Raw genomic sequence first — 18,716 nt, forward strand, 5'->3', positions numbered from 1 at the left:
CAGCTCTGGAAAGACCAAGTATGCAGTCAGGAGCACAGTGGGTTCAGCACAGATGGAAGAAGAGTGCTTTCTACTAGCTTTGGCTGCTACATCAAATGAACCCCTATCTGGACAGGGCTGACCTTGCCACAGTGATCCATGCTCTGGTTCTGTCAATCCTGTAATTTGATCTATGTGAGACTGCCTTTAAAATGGTTCAGAAACTTCAGCTGGTCAAAGTCCTATTGAGGGTGAGGCAGTCACATCTGTGACACCTTTACTATTTCAACTGTGTTGGTTACTGGTGCGCTTCCAAGCCCAATTTAAAGTGCTGTTTTTTATATTTAAAGCTCTAACTGTTTTGGACCTATTTATTAGACCACCTACCCTCAAAACATTCTCTGTGTGTTTTAATATCTGCTTTGGAGGCTCACCTGGTGTGTCCACCCACTTAAGTTGGTAAGAGTTGTGGTCATAAAGGAGAGATGCTTATCTGCTGCAGCCCCATAATTATGGCATTACTTTCCTTTGGACCTGCATCAAACTTATGCATTGCATGATTTTTGAAAGGCCCTGAAGACGCCGCCTGCAAATTGGTCTTCCAGGCAATATGTTTTAATAGCTCGGTGACTAACTGATTGTTGTTGTTTTCTGACTCTGTGGCTACATTTTCTTATGTAGAGTGTTGTCAAGTTGTAGTTTTAAGTTCTGATATTTTGTATTATTGTTCTTTTCCCTTTCTATTGTTTTTATTGTGAGCCACTTTGGATGAGCATCTGGTCAGCAAAGTGGCCTAAACATATTTAAAAGTTAACAAACAAACAAATGTAATCAGAGCAGTATTATTTCTTTGAACTCTGGTTACATAATTTATTTAACTTTTTTCTATAGTAGTTTCAATTATTACTTGAAAGGGTATATGTTTTGCTATGTTGGCTGCTGGAGTATTGTTGTTTTATTATCCCCTTATAAATATATTGGAATATTTGTGCTGTAAGGGTTTATTGATTTAATGGTTATAAATTCTGTATTGCTTATTAATTGAAGTGTTTGTGGGACAGCCTTCTCATATGTTTAGTAGAAATTTATTGATAATTATTGTAGAATTTTTATTGTTAGGTATTTTTTCATGTGGTTTGACTGCTTGTGGCTGAAAAGTGTGAGAAACGTATTTGTGCTCTTCATATTCCGTAGTTCATTCGAGTAAAGCCAGCACTTTCAAATGCACATATTTAAAATCTTCATGAAAGAGTTGAAGATTCTCTTATCTTAGTTTGCTGGTAAAATCTTCGCTGCACTATATTTTTAGATTGGCATATACTGTGCAAAAATAGTCAACTATCATGAGATTTGTCTTCCTACAGAAAAAAAGATGAGAGGGCAATTCTAGAAGCACTTACAAAATTATAATCCCATTCATTTCTGAGGGACTGCAGCAGAATACAGTGAAGTGGTACTTGGATCGCTCTTGAGGTATTACTGCCAGCATTACTATATGAATGACCGTCTGAGACAAAACAAAGGAAACACAGATTTAAGCAATAAAAGATTTCTTCATACCCAGCAAATAGCAAAATTGAAAAATCAATAGCAATTTGGCAACATTTGTGCGTGTGAAGACTGATCAGGTTTAAACAATCCTGCACAGTCAGGATTACTCTTCTGTCTGTGAGAAGGGACTGCATAGGACCTTCAGAAATAAACTCAGCAAACGCCATGCCTTCCTCAGTAGATATGTGACTGCTATTTCTTGCCTCTATAATTCCCCTTCACACCACTATAAAACAAGAGAGTGATTACTCTCAAGTCATAAAGGATCTCGAGGAGACACTGCCATTCAGAGCAGACAGCATTGGGCTACATGGAACCATGATCACACCTGCACAAGTTAGTGTCATAGGTTGATGTGATTATCCACAAACCAAATTCCTTTTTGTTTATCACTTTTTCCTCTACAAAATACACATAAATAATGGAGTTCCTTTAGTCCAACATAAATTAGGCAAATGATACCATGTTAAATAAATTTATGAAACAGCAGTGAAAGTTAAAGAGTTCCTGATGTGGAATGCCTTCAATTCACCAAACTTGAACTTTTCACACAAGATCTTCCTGGAAGATCTTTCCCAAGATAGTAGACAAAGCATTTTGCTTCTCCATTCTATTGTTTTTGAGCCATCTGGCAACACAAAAACATGAAACTAGGTATTCCTGTACTCATTATTTTTATCATAATTTAAAACAAAAGGTTTTGCTCTATGAAAACTTTAATAACTTTGCCACTCCACTGCAAAAGCAAAAGCCATTCAGTCTTACACAGCCAAGCCAAAGGAAGAGCAACTTTTTATATATATTTTACCAGCAGCACACCAAGTCTGGACAGCAAAACACAGAGGCAGGGATTGTTGGTCGCTTCATTTTAAAACTCCCTATCCCTGGAGTATCCTGTTCTAGTCCAATACCCCTTCCAAAAGTACTCATATAGAACAATCCTAAACACTGCTTTTCAGACCAGCCAGCACAGAAGATGGGGTGTGAGGTGGTTTCTTCTTTTTGCTGTGCCAGTTCCAGGGCACCTGTGGACTGGATCCAAAGACAATGGTGCCAAACCATTGCCACACCCTGTTTCAAATCTTTTACGCAGGCTACTTTTACACAGTAGCTTCCTATTCCCTGGATGCAACAGGGGACTCTGACCCAGCAGCAGAGGCAAACAGAACCCAGCAGATGGTCCTTTCTATCTTACCCTATGCCCTCCAGTGGCACGGATCGGGGATTAGGATTTCCCTGCAATGCTTTGTTGTTTGGGGGTTGCCTTTAATAGGTTACACATGTATGTGGCAATGTTAAACAGAAACAGAAAAAAACATAACACTATTTTTATTTAACCTGTTATTGTCTATTTATCTTCAGCACTAGGGAAAAAAGCAATATATTTAGTTTTGTATCTGGCTTGTGTTATGTTAACATGCATAATAAAGTAACCTTTTATTTTCCAGGAACATATATGAACTTAGAAGCAGAGGTTTTAGTGAGAAACAGCCTTCATCCTAATTGGCCCTGGCTTTTTTCGCTCAGTTCTACATGCTGATAGCTATGGCTTGCAAATGCAGTCAAGGACGCTTACTGCCTCGACAAAGTCTGCTTATGTTGTGGCGCTTGCTCTTGATGCGCTACAGCTTCTATCTCAAATGATAATCTCCACTTTTGGTGTCACTTCATCATATGGGGCCACCGGTCAAAGGGCACCCACTGGATCTTTCACCAGCTGAGATAAAAAGAAAAATCAATTTCAATCATCATAAGATGAAGCCACTGGTATGTGCACTCACAGAAGACAGATCCCACTAAGAAGCATGAGAGCCAATGTCCTCCTCCCTTGCTGTCCTGAAATGGTCTTAAATCATCGCACAAGCGCACAGAAACGCAGGCCACAGATACCGCCCTTTCTCACCATTATAAGCAATCCACTCTGAGCTCAAGCAATATAGGGAAACATGCAGAAAGGCATCCACATTCATTTTCCTCCTAAGTATAAAGAACACATTGCATGTAATTAAACAAACCGGGGAGTGGGGATCATATTCAGTTTGTCTTCAAAAATCTACAGATATCCCTGTTAGCTACATTATAAAATATTAATAGAGGAAAAATATTTGTTTCCAGCGCAATTCATAGAATCATAGAGTTGCAAAGGATCCCGAGAGTCATCTAGTCCAACCGCTGCAATAATAATAATAATAATAATAATAATAATAATAATAATAATAATAATAATAATTTATTTATACCCTGCCCATCTGGCTGGGTTTCCCCAGCCACTCTGGGTGGCTTTCAACAGAATATTAAAATACAATAGTCTATTAAACATTGAAAGCTTCCCTAAACAGGGCTGCCTTCAGATGTCTTCTAAAAGTCTGGTAGTTATTTTTCATGAATCTCAAGCATGAATCTCAAGCAAAGCGTCTATGACGGAGGACCATCCAATTTCGGCTTACAAACCTCCAATGAATAAGTCCACCACCTCCCGAGGGAGTCCATTCCACTGCCCTAATGTATACACATCTACTCAGTAGTTAAGTCCCATGGAGTTCAGAGAGGCTTATTTCCAGGTAAGTATTGTAGAATTGCAGCCTCAATTTAAAGCATTTCTCCAAAACTATATATTAAAGGCAGATGTTAAAATACCATATACTGCAGGTAGAAGTCCAAGATATTGATCAAAACATTTAGCAATAACTTCCTGTTATTATTTTTCTTTAAATAAACACAGCAGCAAGGAGCAGATTGATATTGGGGGAGGGGAGTTAAAAAAAGATTTGATATATTCTCTGCAGTTTCCACAGTTCTGCATCCAGCAATAGAAACATACTGTGCAACAGCTTGAGAGATGAGCTTCATCAACAATAAGTAATTTTTATTCTGTTTGAATGGCCGAAAACAATGAAGGTGATTAAGTACTGCAGATATAGTCAGAATTTAGGAAACTGGCAAAATAATTATAGTAATAAAAATAGTTCCCTGTGAAATAAAGATTTAGTTTGGGAACTATTTTGTGTGGAAGAAACTGTTTGCTAATTTTTACTGATAGGTCAGGAAATGATAAACACTCTAACAGGCTTTTGGAGTTTGTTGTGTAGGTTTACTATTAATCTTCCTTTCTTCTCTCCCTAAAGTCTTTTCCATTCAATCAGCCACTGACATGACTAACACATGTTGTCCCTGAACACATGACCTTCATTTTTGCAAGGCACAGTCCATGAGTTTGGAGTCTACTCATGGAGGTCTCTGCACAAAAGTTACAATCAATACTTGGATATCAGAGAGAGGACTGGCAGGTGTGATCCAAATCCCTTGTCACTCACATACATTTCTGCACTTTGACACTCTGCATGGGGCTACAATGTACGCTGCAGTTATTTTCAGAAATATCCATTGCCTTCAATGGGAAGACTGCCTCAAAGAGTGATCTGTTCTTAAAACGGAAATATAATAACCTTTACAGCCCCTCTCTCTTTTATGAAGCTATATGTCAATCCGTCAAAAATACACCACTGGTTTTCAGCACCTGGGTTGGGGAAGCTCTAGCCCACAGGTTAATATTGGCCTGTTAGGGGGTCCAGTTTGGCTCACATGATCATTTCCCACAAAACAATGTCCGCCTGTCAATCAGCTGATATCCTTGGTTGGCATCAGCTGATGGGGGCGGGGTTCAGTCCTGCTGGGTGGTGTTTTGCCAAATCATTCCCTGAAGGGAACATGCTGGCAAAGCAGACCACTGCAGACCAGGACTGAACTCTCCGCCTATCAGCTGATCATGAGTACAGAAGGCTCATCATCACAGAATTGTAGAGTTGGAAGGGATCCTGGGAGTCATCTAGTGGAACCCCCTGAAATGCATGAATCTTGTAATCTTTTGCCCAGCTGGGGTTCAAACCTGTGACCCCTGAGATGAAGAGCCTCATGCTCTACTTGCTGAGAGATCAGGAAAAACGCTGGCATAGCAGACCCATCTCCTTCCCCCCACGGACTAACTTTGACAAGTGGATGCCACTACACACTTATCACTCACCTGCTGTTACGTTTTAATCACAGTGAGTTATTTTCCACGGCCACTACTGTATCAGAAATGAAGGGGGATGTTGAAATACACTCAGTTGCTTTTCCTATGGGCCATCATTCACCTCCAAGTTTTAGCCATGAGAGCAGGGTGTAAGTGGCAAAGTTAAGACTATAGGGGTGGCCCGCTTCTTTCCCAAGCACAGTTTTCTCTAATAAACTATTAAAAACTGTAGTGCGCTCTCTCTCTCTCTCTCTCTCTCTCTCTCTCTCTCTCTCTCACACACACACACACACACACACAGTGTGAGAAAGACAGTGTGGCAAGACAAACTGTGACTTTTCCCCAGTTTTTTTTATAACTAAGGTAAAATCACCAGCTCAATAGCCCCTGAAAGCATCTGTCTGAACTTCTTCAGGCTTCTTACTCAGGAGTACTTCCTTTATGTCCCAATTTTCAAAATGATTGCCTCTAGAAAACTAGGGGTGCTCATGGGATTTCTTTTTCCCCACTCCAAAATGGCCAAGTCTGCTCTTGTAGGAGAACTGCTACACTCTTCTTTCCTAAATTTAGCAGGCTTCATCACCTCACAAGTGACAAACCTGCCTGCAAGTTGCATTCAACAGTAGCAAAATATTAAACTATTTATTTATTTATTTATTTTAAAAAGTTAAGATTCTCTGCATGAAAAAGCCAGAACGTATCTACCTGTAACTTTGTAGACTTAGTACACACTGGAGGGGCTCCTCTGTCTGCAAATGTCACCCACTTATGTGAAAAGAGTTATCACCAGTTTTAGATTCCCCATTATAATCAATGGAGCAAAGCAGACTTTGGATTTAAAAGATCAGATTGGCCTCAAATAACAAATTGAACCTGATACACAGTAGATCCAAAAAGAGAGTGGGCTGCTTCCAAACTCTACAGATACAGATACAGTACTTGGAGAATCTTGTGATAGCAGAACACCTCTAACAACAACAACAAATTTCTATTTGTATCCCGCTCTCTCCAGCCCAAGCCAGGCTCAGAGTGGCTAACAACAAATACCATCATATTTACATGCAAATGCCACTACAGTGTTGAAATGTTTTTCATCAAATCATACCCGACACAATTTCCATCAACAAATTCATCTTTAGTTTAACATTATGTGAGTCTCTGGAGTTGTTTCAAAGCCTGCTGAGAAACCAGGATTCCCAGACTACATCCAGATAAGGGGCCTAGTTCCTCCACAGCCACCATTGTGAAGGGATGCCTTTTTACACATGAGAAGGTCTAAGAGTCTATCACCCACCCCCACCTTCAATCTCTTCACTTATACAGAGTCATCTAGAGGTCTGCACAGATAAACTCTCAAATACCCTCAGTATTTGTACCTTTGCAATTCATTAGATGTGTTCTGAACAAGAGAAAGTTTTAAATGGGGCAAAGCATGCTCTGCCATCTCCTCAGTAAGCTTTCTTTCCACGCAATAATTACTCTGGTAACTCGAGGATGCATACAGCATGTACATCTCTACAATGACTATGAAGCTTGTGTCCTAAAGTAGCAGACATCCTTCTCTGACTTGCTACATTGTATCTCTGGTTATAACAGTTTTTTGTGTTCCTTTCACAAGGGAGGGGGAAGAAGCTGAACTCCTAATATATCATATAAAAGAAAACCCCCGACAAACACACGAATGAGTAGTGCTTTTAAAAATATGAGACTCTAATAATACACCTTTTTTAAATGGACAGTAGAGAGCAGCACAATGATGTTCAGGAGATGCATTATGAAAATGACAGATTGCAAACCAAGATCATCCCTAAGTATATATCGGTTTAGGCTCAGAGCTGAGCACAGTTGCAAACAATAAAAGCTCTGTGTTTTCCCCCCCTGATTTGGACTTAGAATTCCTTCTGCGTACTATTGAAATCAGAAAAATTGCTTGACTATCTGATGTGCAATTACCTTATGAACAGCCCCAGGGAACTACCAAAGCATCTGCAACATTGCTGTGCATAATAGTAAACACAGAAGAAGAAACATATTTTTGTGGGCTGTCACAATAACATGACATTGTGTATAGCTATAATGGAACGATGGGAACTATTACTCAGTCACAAAACAAACTCCATTTCCATCACACATGCAGCTTTCCACCAGGAACGCTGAATCCTGGTTGCTATTATTTTTTAAGCACACAATCATATATTCTCCCCCCACCTCTCTCCTGTGCTTTTTAGTGGGGAGCAGAAGTAATTATAAGGACAAAGCTGATCTTCATAGGGGTTTATAAGCAAGAGCACAGGAAAAGGAAGCCTGTCTTATAAAAGAATGCAAACTGTCTAATAAAGAATGCATGTCAGAAAGCTGGAAGGAAGCTTTTTCACTGTTGGGTTTAAAGAGATGAGCAGCGAAACTTCCTTCTTTATGTATCAGGAGGGAGTATGGAGAACGCAAGACAAGTTGGAGATGAGTGCGGGATGAATGCCGCTGTCAATGCCTGGAGAATCTGTGCCTTGTAATGAAGTGGGAAAATAATGAGGAGCTTGAAGCATTTTTCCTCACCAGAGCAATTACAGGGGACCCTTCCCCCCCCATCATGCCTACACGGAGGAGCCAGCAGTCCAAGGAGGCAGAAATAGAGCATCCACCGCCTCCTCTCTCTCCACAACTCCCAGTTGCTACCTCCTGACAGACAAGGGGGGGGGGGGGGAGACTATTATTCCTGCACGGTTCTTTGCCAATTTGTAGGATGGGTCCCCTGCAGAAAACTTCCCTCGCCACTCCGCAGGGCTGCACGTGGGGGCCACCCGCCGCCTTGAGCAAAGCAGGAATAGGAAAGGGGAGGCAGCTTTCGCGTTGGAGAGGTGAGGAACCCACCAGCATTCAGCGAATGGAGCAAACCCAAATGCCATCCCATAGGGGGCGGGGGGGGGGGAGAAGAGGTTCCTTTGCTCTAACATTGCCTCCCCGCGCGCGCACCATGGAGCCCCCACGCGCGCACGTGTCCCACTTTGTTTTCATCCGGAAGGGTCGGAAAGAGGACGGCACCTGTTCTCGGGACGAGCGGAGCCCGGCTGGGTCGAGAACACGCGCTCCGCGGAAGCTGCGCGCGGAAGGGGGAGCGGGGCTCTCGACTTCGACGAGGCGCCCCCCGAGGCGCGCGCAAGGGAAGCCCCGGCGCCTCCGAGGGCGCTGCTCCCCGCGCCAAGGCGCACGCGCAGCCTTCGCCCCCGGCTGCCCCACCCCCTTTGGCGCCCGCCGCCTCGCACCCGACTCACCTCGCCCGGCCGAGCCCTCCCGCCCGCGCATGGTCGGAGACTGAGGCGGCTGCTGCCCGCCCGCCCGTCCGCTCGCCTCTCTCTTTCTCTCCTCGCTCTCCGTCCCCAGCTCAGCCCGCGCGCGGCTCCGCCAGCTCCTCCATCCCCCTCCGCTGCTCGCTGGGTGCATCCGCCCCCTGCCGCCTTTGCCCTCTCAGGCCCCCGACGACGCGGTTAAGCTGAGGCCAGCCGGAGAGAGCGAGAAAGCGAGGGAAGGAGGGAGGGGGAGGCCAAGGAGGAGAGGAAGGGTCGCTGGCTGCCGCCGCCGTCGCTACTGCTGCTGCTAACGCCGCCTCCTCCCCCTCGGAGAGACGCGAGGGAGACGCGGGGTGGGGGGTGGGGAGAGGATTTAGCGCCTGGATGATGGTGATGATGAGGAGGAGGATTTCTGAAGCGGCGTGAGGGTGTCCTCGGCGTGTAAGAAAAACAAGATGGGGGCGGGGAGAGAGAAAGCCACGCTGGGTTCTCCTCACGCGACTCGCAGGCTCCCTGGTCCAGGGAAGGAGGCATCCCTGGCACGGCTAGAAACGAGGCTCCCCTCGCGCGCCCCTCTTTCCGCTCCACGCCCCTCCATCTCCGCGCGCCAGCCGGGAGACTTCGCGCGCTCGGGGAGGAAAGCACCTAGCGAAGTGGAAGAGAAACTTTGCGACGACGAGGCTCGCTCGTTACCATGTTACCACCCCCCCCCCGCGCACTTTCCCATAGGAACAGGGCGCGCGGGGTGAAAGAAAGAAAGGGGGTGTCCTGAGGAAAGCCTCGAGACCCAGTTCAGACTTTTCGCCAATATGCCCGGGCATCTGCTTATAGCCAAATACTGTCACATCCCTCCTCACAAACGTTTGCACTTCTGTATCTTCTTTTTTCTTTTTTGATTGCAGGAGGAGAGCTGTTATAATTACACCGAGGGAGGGGGGGAAACCCCACTTTAATTTGCCAATTTCATTAAATGATGGTGTTCAAGAGAGATGCGGGGAAATTATATATAGTTACAGGCATTCTGCGCCTCAGAAAGAACCAGCCGTGTACTGTAAATCCAGAGTTTCCTTGCAATTAGATTATTCAAATGCACACATACACGCAGGGAGAGCGCGTGCCTGCAATTCACTGCTTCCTCTCTCGCAAAGGCTCGCTCTGACAGGGTCTGGAATAGAAACCTCCCTCAAGAAATCTGGTTGGACCCTGAAGTTCTGGCATCCCGTTTTAGGGCACTAAATCCCCAACCAAGGATGCACAGGGTTGTTGCTTTTTCACACTTCGTTCCATCCATTTCATGCCCCTGCACCTTTTGCATGCTCCTTAATAGCATGTCAGCCATTTTTCATTAATAAGTCATTGTGAGGAAGGATAAATCTCGAGTGGAATGGTGCACTGTCTAAAAGTGAGGTTTTTTGCTCCTGCTCATGTTCAGGTTGCTGGCTTCTCTCTCTCTCTCTCTCTCTCTCTCTCTCTCTCTCTCTCTCTCTCTCTCTCTCTCTTCCTTCCCTAGAAAACACCATCATCATAATAACAAATAATGTGATGGGGCGGTTGCTGGTGTGCCCCCCCCTCCTCCTCGTGGCTTCTCTCAGTCACCCATGAAAATTTAATGAGGCATTTAGGGCTGCTACCTCCAGAGTCAATGAGCTGAGCATATGTAGTCTAATGCACTTGCTGCTGAGGCAATAGGTCTACTGCAAGCAGCTCAGAAGTCATCCAGACGCTATCTTCTCGACACAAAATTCATGACCCATTAAACCTATTCTGTGATAGCAGCTTCTCTCCACAAATATCACCATGTCCATAATAGAGATGGAGGCATTCCACACAGCTTCCTGATGAAAGAGCCGGTATTAAAACCAAAGAAAGCATAGTTGTAGAAGAAGAGGCTGTTTCACAGAGAAGCTTGCCTCTGGAAATGTTATAGAAAGTTTGCTTATGTGCTGTTCTTCCTTGCAAGAGGCAGGTTAGGGTGCAGTCCAAAGTAAATTTCTGATGCACTGCACTGGGAATCTTCCCCTTGAGTGAATGCTAGCAGAGCTCCTCATTCTGCCTGCTAAACTGCGGGAAGCTGGATTTACTATACGTGGACTTCCTGGTAGTGGCAGTCTGTGAATGACCTATGATGCAGACAGTGGCTGAGTTAGCCCCACTGCCATCATCTGATGGTACCAGGCCTGATTTGAGCCCAGTCTCTATGTCAGCTCCAGGCTAGTAGGTTTCTGTCTGCCCCATCACCTGCCTTCCACCCCAGCAAGTATGAGCAACTGTGGCTCCACCATTTCTTCACATCCCAGATGCCGCTACCTGGCTGGGATACAAATTGCTCTGCCGTCTGGGAAAGAATGACATAGCCTAAGCACCAAGTGAGTTTCATGGCTCTAACCACTACCATCCCACCCTGCTCTAGCCACTGTGATCCATGTGATGGTCACCTCCAGGCTTGATTATTGTAACTCGCTCTATGCAGGGCTGCTCATGAAGCTGACCCATAAACTCCAGTGGGTGCAGAATGCTGTGGTGAGGCTACTTACAGGGTCCGCACTGCAGCACCACATCCATCCAGTGCTACACCAGCTGCGCTGGCTGCCGGTGGAGTACAGGGTCAGGTTTAAGGTGCTGGTTTTAACCTTTAAAGCCATATACGACCTCGTATATTATGGGACTTATGGGACCACCTCTCCTGCTACACCCCGCAGAGGACCTTATGGTCTGCAAACAATAACATATTGGAGTTCCTGGGCCTCAAGGAGGTTAGACTGGCCTTTTCGGCCCTGGCCCCTGTCTGGTGGAACGCTCTGTCGCAAGAGACCAGGGCCCTGCGGGACTTGACATCTTTCTGCAGGACCTGCAAGATGGAGCTGTTCCGTCAGACCTTTAGTCAGGACCCAGTCTGACCCCCCCCCCTTTACAAGACCCTGCATATAAGTGGCCTCTCTAACTCTTCTCACTGGCTCATACAAATATTCGAGCCTCGTGAGTACTTAGGGTTTCCAATTGCTATAGTTATAATTTGTGGGTAGCCATCTGATCTTAACTTTGATTTTAATCCGATTTTAAGCTGTATTTCAGTCGATTGCTGAACTTTATGTTTTAATGTATTATATATTTTGATGTTAGCCACCCTGAGCCTGGCTCTGGCCAGGAGGAGGCCACATAACAATAACAATAATAAACAATAATAATTATTAAATTATTATTCTTCATCATCACAATAGCTTTTTCTTAAGCCTATTCATTGGATTGTGTTGGGTTGTGAGCATGAACTGTAAGCTTTACGTTTTAACAAAGGCTTTGGACAGCCTTCCAAGTTTGCACCCCACGTTATGTCTTCTGCATAGGTAACAGCCTCATGCAATCGTGTGGATACACAATGAAGATTTATGAAATTTATAAAATTCAAATTTATGAAAGGGTTTTTAAAAAACCCACACAAAACTTTGAATGAGAAGTGTCAATTTGATATTCATTGCTGGAATTTATTGATTCAAGTCACACTTCTAAAATATTTTTTTAAAAGTATAAAAGAGCAAAATTGCTCGCAAGGCTTCAATATGAATGCAAATGAATATGCTGTAATTATACTGTGCAATTTTCTATTAAAAAAAATTAAAAAATTGAACAGACCTGAAAAGTAATTTGAATTGCAATTCTTCATTGTACCCTTTCATTATGCAAGAGTTACCATAAGCAATCTGTTCCAATTTAATGCAAAATATTTTTAGTTCATAACTTTACATTGAAGGTAATTGAATGAGGACATTTATATGCTCATGGATCTTTCTCAAGCAAGTAGAATCAAGCAGGCACTACTCTTGTGCAAACCCTATGAATCTGACAGCGCAAGCATATGAATGTCTATTCAGAAGCCTGTCATATTTCATCCAGATGATGTACTTTCAAGTAAACTGAACAGCCACAGTGTACCTTTGGTAGGAGAACCACATGGTGGATTGTGAGGTAAGTGATCAATATTTACCAAAGTGACAGAATCACAGAACTCTAAAGCTGGAAGGGACCCCAAGGGTCATCTAGTTCAAACCCTGCAATGCAGAAATCTCAACTAACAGCCATCCAAACTCTGCTTAAAACCTCCATGGAAGGAGAGTCCACAATCTCCTGAGGGAAACTGTTCCATGGACATTGCCGGGGGAGGGGGCAGCTGCTCCCCTAAATTGATAAAAATCAATACCCATCTGAGGTTTTACCCCACCCCCCAACAAAAGCCTGCCCACCCCCCAACAAAAACCCTGGCTACACTCATGGACTGTTCCCCTGTCAAACAGCTCTTATTGTCAGAAAGTTCTTCTTGGTGTTTAGTTGGAATCACCTTTCCTGTAACTTGAAGCCACTGGTTCGAGTCCTATTCTCCAGGCAGGAGAAAACAAGCTTGCTCCATATGACAGCCCTTAGATATTTGAAGATATCTCCTCAGTCTCCTCTTTTCCAGGCTAAACGTACCCAACTCCTTTAATTGTTGCTCATAAGGCTTGGTTTCCAGACCCTTTATCATCTTGGTTCCCCTCCTCTGCACACGTTTCAGCTTGTCAACATCCTTCTTAAATTGTGGTGCTCAGAACTGGACACAGTACTCCAGGTGCAGTCTGACCAAGGCAGATTACAGTGGGACTATTACATTCCTTGATTGGGACACTATACTTCTATTGATACAGCCTAGAATAGAATTAGCTTTTTTTGTTGCTGCATCACACTGTAGCTTGTGCTCTACTAATACCCCTAGATCCTTTTGCGTGTCAAGACCCCGAGGCCACCGCCCATTGATGAATAAGACACAGGGACACAGATATTAGGTTAATGGTTAGTGGGAAAAATTAGGCCATAACTTTATTGGTTACAGAATGTCAGCAGTATTGGCTTAGGCATTGGAATTGACCTGACTATATCTGACTCCGGCCCGCCGTGCAGTGAGTAATGTAAGGGTCAACCACCAGTAGGAGGAGCACTGTCAATGCAAATCAACTCACACTCACCCCTGGGTTCCCGATAGTGTTGTGGCATAGCCCTACCCCCTCCACAGGCTGCGGACAAGATCCACACCCCCGGATTCCTTTAACAGAATACCCTTAATATTGGAGGGGCAGGTGATGGCCACACCTCCTCTCCCCCAACATAAGTTCAACCAATGCCTAATCACAAAACCTTACAAAGTTGTGACGATTGCTACGAGGTAGGCGAAAACCAAATGGCCCAGGCTAATTTGCCAAGTGGAAAAATTCCTACCATGCCCCTTAACGGGGACAACCGAGGTCCATAGCAAGGCCAGTGTCGGTACCTGAAAATAGGGAGGTCAGGGCGGGAGATCGGCAAACCGAGCCAGAAGGGAGCTCCCTGGCTCGTGCCGAGGCTTAAATGGTCGTGGCCATGCCCTCCGACCAGCCGGATTGCCTATTGGAGCTATGACGCAGCTGGGACACCAAATGATGCTGGATGCAGTCCCACCAACCCCAGAAAGGATTGGGTGGCCGCGTAGACCGACCGCAACTTCTCCCCACCCGGAAGTACTCACATGTACTACTGGCAAGCCAGGTGTCCCCCATCTATCATATATTTGTGCATCTGGTTCTTCCTGCATAAGTGCAGAACTTTACATTTGTCCCTATTGATATTCATTTTGTTAGTTTTGGCCCAGTTCTCCATTTGGTTACGGTACGGTAATCTTGTACAGTGGTACCTCAGAAATCGAACAAAATCCATTCTGGAAGTCCATTTGACTTTCAAAACGTTTGGAAGCAGCATAAGCTGCATCAGACGTTTGGGTTCCAAAGAACGTTGGCAAACCGGAACACTCACTTCTGGATTTTCGGCATTTGGGAGCCAAAACCGACTCACAAGGCATTTGTCAACCAAGATATGACTGTATTATTATTATTATTATTATTATTATTATTATTATTATTATTATATTTCATATACTGCCCTATACCCACAGGTCTGTCTTCTGTGGCATTAGCTATCCCTCTCAGTTTGGTGTCATCAGCCACTAACATGTACACACTAAGGATTCTTCATTTCCTCTCACCCTGTGTGAACAGCAACAGAGTTATTTCACAGAGCACTCCTGCTTGCCTTAAGTACCTCACCTGCTTACCTTGATTTGCCAGTGTCACAACTTGCACACAGCAATGGGCAACGAAGGTGCATAGAGAACTTTTGCTGTTTACATCGAGAAAGAAACAGTTAAGAATCTATTCTGTCCCTTTGCCTCTGACTCTGCTTAGCAAACATCAACTGAGGTATATAAATGTGTTTGTGAGCATGGAAGGGAGAGGTTCTTAGGATCAGGTCAGGGCAGTTGGATATGCTTTGGGTGGCTGGTTTTGGTCCCTCCACGCTTAGTCTATCCCTTCCGTCTATAGAGACATTTTTATTTCAGCAAGCGGTTGATTTATTGGTCCCTTAATCTTTATATATTGTTCTTATATTGTGTTTTTATTAATGACTGTTTTGGTGGCTTTCTGACAGCATTTTATTTGATGTATTTTGATGGCTTCCAGTGCTTTAAGCCATTGTGATTTTAATCTTCAAGGAAGAATAGAACTGTATTAAATATTTAAACCAACAAAAATGCACTAGATGCACCAGGGGAAAAGTGGCGATATAGACTGGCTAAGTAAAGAGCATCCTTTGATGCTTGAAACTACTCTACTGTGTTACACACACACACACACACACACAGAGAGAGAGAGAGAGAGAGAGAGAGAGAGAGAGAGAGAGAGAGAGAGAGACTTAGAAAAGTGCAATAGAGCTATTAGCAGCTTCACGATTCCATATCTTGTCTTTCATTCCCAAACTCCCAATTTATCTCCACTCAGAAAGGAGCCTAGCATTTTTCTCAGGCTTTGTGTCAACTAGGCTCAACTGTCGCAGATTCACTGAGGTGTAAATGAAAACTCAAGATTTCCCTAGTGGTGGTGGTAGGCCAGGTAGTGCTGTGTTTTAAAGCTGCAATCCTAAACACACATCCTTCGAGATGCATTCAGGTGACATTAAGTATGCAGATCTTAACTGCAGGTGTATGGTATGCAACAGTGTGGACATTTGATGGGTGCAATAGTGTTGCACTTCCAGAATTAAAACCAAACTTTAGAATGGTGGCTAATGTGAGTCAAAGTAGATTCATTGGGATTAATGGTCATAGTAGAATCATAGAACTGTAGAATTGCAAGGGACCACAAGGGTCATCTAGTCAAACCCCCTGCAATGCAGGAACCTTTTGCCCCACATGGGTCTTGAACCACAAACCTGAGATTAAGAGTCTCATGATTTACCAACTGAGCTATTCATGACTAACATAGGTGCAGTAATTTCAATGGGTCTACTCTTGAGTGCCACTTAGTTGGCTGCAACCCTTAGAATTCATAATTGATTGATTGATTGAGCTAGCACTTAATCAGGACTTTTTTTAACATGAAGCTTTAAATATTTGAATCATCAGTGGAAATCTGGGCTGAGTGGTAACTAATCACACATTTCCTGTTCAGGGTTTACAACAATCTTGAAAACTGCCTAGAAATGTGCAAATGATTGAGTATCTCATGCCCCACTCCAGGGCACTTTGAAGCCAACTTAAATAAGTTGTTGTTGTTGTTGTTTAGTCGTTTAGTCGTGTCCGACTCATTGTGACCCCATGGACCAGAGCACGCCAGGCACTCCTGTCTTCTACTGCCTCCCGCAGTTTGGTCAAACTCATGTTGGTAGCTTCGAGAACACTCTCCAACCATCTCGTCCTCTGTCGTCCCCTTCTCCTTGTGCCCTCCATCTTTCCCAACATCAGGGTCTTTTCCAGGGAGTCTTCTCTTCTCATGAGGTGGCCAAAGTATTGGAGCCTCAGCTTCAAAATCTGAACTTAAATAAGTAATCATTTGTAAAGATTTCATTGTGGAAGCAGTTAAACTGCAAGTGTATTCCCACTTCCCATATTTAAGGTATGGAGTACTAGCAGCTGGTGGTTCAGCTTCTCATGTTGTGAGCTTACTGTGACCTTGAAAAACCCAACCATAGTCAAAGTTGATGCATTCCTAGTGACACAAAAACTTAACACTCACTCTGTTGAGTGTTGCTATTGTAAGATCACTTTGGAGAAAGTTATTTGAAGAATGAGGCTTTTTCTTTCAGTATTATATAATGCAACATTTTCCAAAGATGCCTGGCATCACAATCCTATTGGTTTTTTTACTGCATTCTATCTTAAGCCCTTATAAATAAGCAGAACAATCATTGCAGGGCTGAATTGGCAGCCTGGCTGAAGGCAGGGGTCAAGAAAAGCTTCAACATGTTTCTTTCCTGTCGACAAATTTAATATATGTTCATTTTCTTTTCATTTTCGTGCCTTTGTCTATTTAACTGTAGCTCTTTTTTGAGCTGGATCTCTCTAAGATTTAAGGTTTCTGCAGTGGGTGGCACAAGAAGCCTACTGTGAATCTGGACTGTCTGTAACACAAAGACTAAACAATCCAAAGTGCAGCGGTAGCATTTTTCAAATTATTCCAGAGCATTAACTCTGGCTTGCTTTACCTTTTACCTTACCCAAACACTATACATGGAGCATTTCATATCAAAATGGTGAGTTATAGGTAAGGTAAAGGTTCCTTGGATGTTTAAGTCCAGTTAAATTCCACTATGGGGTGCAGCACTCATTTCTGCTTTCAGGCCGAGGGAACCAGCATTTATCCACAGACTGCTTTCCAGATCATGTGGCCAGCATGACTAAACCACTTCTGGTGCACGGAATACCATGATGAGTGCCAGAGTACACAGAAACACTGTTTAGTTTCCCACATCAGCAGTACCTATTTATCTACTTGTGTTGGTATGCTTTTGAATTGCTAGATTGGCAAGAGCTGGGACAAAGCAATGGAAGCTCACCGCATCATACAGATTTGAACTGCCAACCTTACGATTGACAAGCCCAAGAGGCTCAGTGGTTTAGACCACAGAGAATATGAACAGCACTCAGCACTTCAACTGCACTTTATTGTTTGTTAGCTATTTATTTATTTATTATGAATTTAATCCTAAGTAGGCTTCTGCTAAATGGATATTTATGGATAGGACAAAGATCCAAAAGAGGATTCCACAGACTAAAGGTAGGTAACCCCCTAGAACAGATTTTTGGGGGAGGAGGGTACAAGGGGTTGTGGGAAGTAGAGGGAATAGGTGAAAATCCCCTTGTCCATTTTTGGCTGGTGAGAACTTCAAGGTAAGCTTTAATCCTGACAAGACAGTGGCACTGTGACTGAGTAGTTCCTGTGTTTGAGAAACCCACTGACCATGTTGACTGGGGCTCATTGGGAATCACAGTCATTCAACATCTGGGGGGCATTAGGTTGGGGAAGTTATGCTGTCTGATGGCCTTATTTATTTAATGGATGCCTCATCAAAGCATTTTAGGCATCTTACAAAAAAAAAAAGAAAAGTCTAAAAAAGTAGCAATAAAAGTATACTACAATGAAACTACAATAAATTTTAGGCACAACCAGTAGAACTTTTTATTAAGGAAAAGACTGCTATGGCAGGACTTGAGGCATGACATCCCTGCCATTATCCCTACTGGGATGTCAACCCTACTATGAGGTTAAAATACCACCTACTGAATAACCAAGAAAACTTCTTGAGCTTTTCAGTGCTCCTCTGAGATCTCCCATCCAATTACTGACCAGATCCAAACATGGTTAGCTTATCAGATCTGACAAGAGCAGAGCCCAGGGTAGAATGGCTACTTAAACATTTATTTGTGTCAATGACACATTTAAAACCCGCTACTCTGTCTAAATATTTTAAAGCAAAATATGAAGAGGGAAAATTGCATATGACACAAGTGGAAGGAGAAGCCAATCTATTGCTAAAGGAGAACAATTGTCAGTTTGAAT

General features: G+C 43.6%; 1 protein-coding gene across 6 annotated transcripts in view; it reads right to left on the bottom strand.

Annotated features, from left to right (window-relative positions):
- DAB1 (DAB adaptor protein 1) overlaps positions 1-18,716 on the bottom strand; it is a 642,426-nt gene that overhangs the window by 187,792 nt on the left and 435,918 nt on the right. For 2 of the 6 annotated variants that reach the window (XM_081915805.1, XM_081915803.1), the window contains exon 1: positions 8,812-9,350. The exons of 2 other annotated variants lie outside the window; for them this stretch is intronic. The gene's annotated coding sequence lies outside the window, so the exon portion shown is untranslated. Of the gene's footprint in view, positions 1-8,581; positions 8,686-8,811; positions 9,351-18,716 lie in introns of those variants that run through there. 2 more of the 6 variants (XM_081915807.1, XM_081915804.1) reach the window with 1 other exon arrangement.

The sequence above is a fragment of the Podarcis melisellensis genome, assembly GCF_964234715.1.
Source record: "Podarcis melisellensis genome assembly, chromosome: 6".
Classification (NCBI taxonomy): domain Eukaryota; kingdom Metazoa; phylum Chordata; class Lepidosauria; order Squamata; family Lacertidae; genus Podarcis; species Podarcis melisellensis.